This window comes from Penaeus monodon, unplaced genomic scaffold, assembly GCF_015228065.2.
Source record: "Penaeus monodon isolate SGIC_2016 unplaced genomic scaffold, NSTDA_Pmon_1 PmonScaffold_105, whole genome shotgun sequence".
In the NCBI taxonomy this organism is placed as follows: Eukaryota; Metazoa; Arthropoda; class Malacostraca; order Decapoda; family Penaeidae; genus Penaeus; species Penaeus monodon.
Window position 1 is genome coordinate 166,827 of NW_023639159.1, and position 585 is coordinate 167,411.

The window sequence follows — 585 nt, forward strand, 5'->3', positions numbered from 1 at the left end:
AGGAGGCCCGTCGAAAGGAAGAAGGACGATCGTACCGACCGAGAGGCAGCACGCAGAAAGGATGAGTTGCCGTTTTTCAGGAGCTGATCCTTCGCTTCGCTTCCCCAGCACCCTGTTGCTTCAACTCCAAGGAAACCCTGGAGAGCTACCTCCGAGGAAACCCTGGAGGAGCTACCTGTCCGAGGAAACCTGGAGGAGCTGCCGTCAAGGAAACCCTGGAGGAGCTGCCGTCTGAGGAAACCCTGGAGAGTGCCGTCCGAAGAAACCCTGGAGGAGCTGCCGTCCAAGGATAAGCCGGAGGAGCCGCTCCGAAGGAGACGCCGTGAGAGTTGGAGAACAGCAATGGTGTACCGCAGTTCAGAGCAACGACAGGACACGTGATCGCCGGAAGAAGTGCGGATGACGGAAGGGGCAGGTCCTTGGGCATATCAACGCTAAAAGTAGGACCTTGGAGCCTCGGTGCAGGCATCTCACAGTTGTGGTTCTTGATGATAATCTCCACTGGGTGTGACAGTTCACTTGCCGTGACATCACTCCAGCGGGGAATTTTCATCTTGCCTTCAAGCAGTGGACATGCAGAAGTGC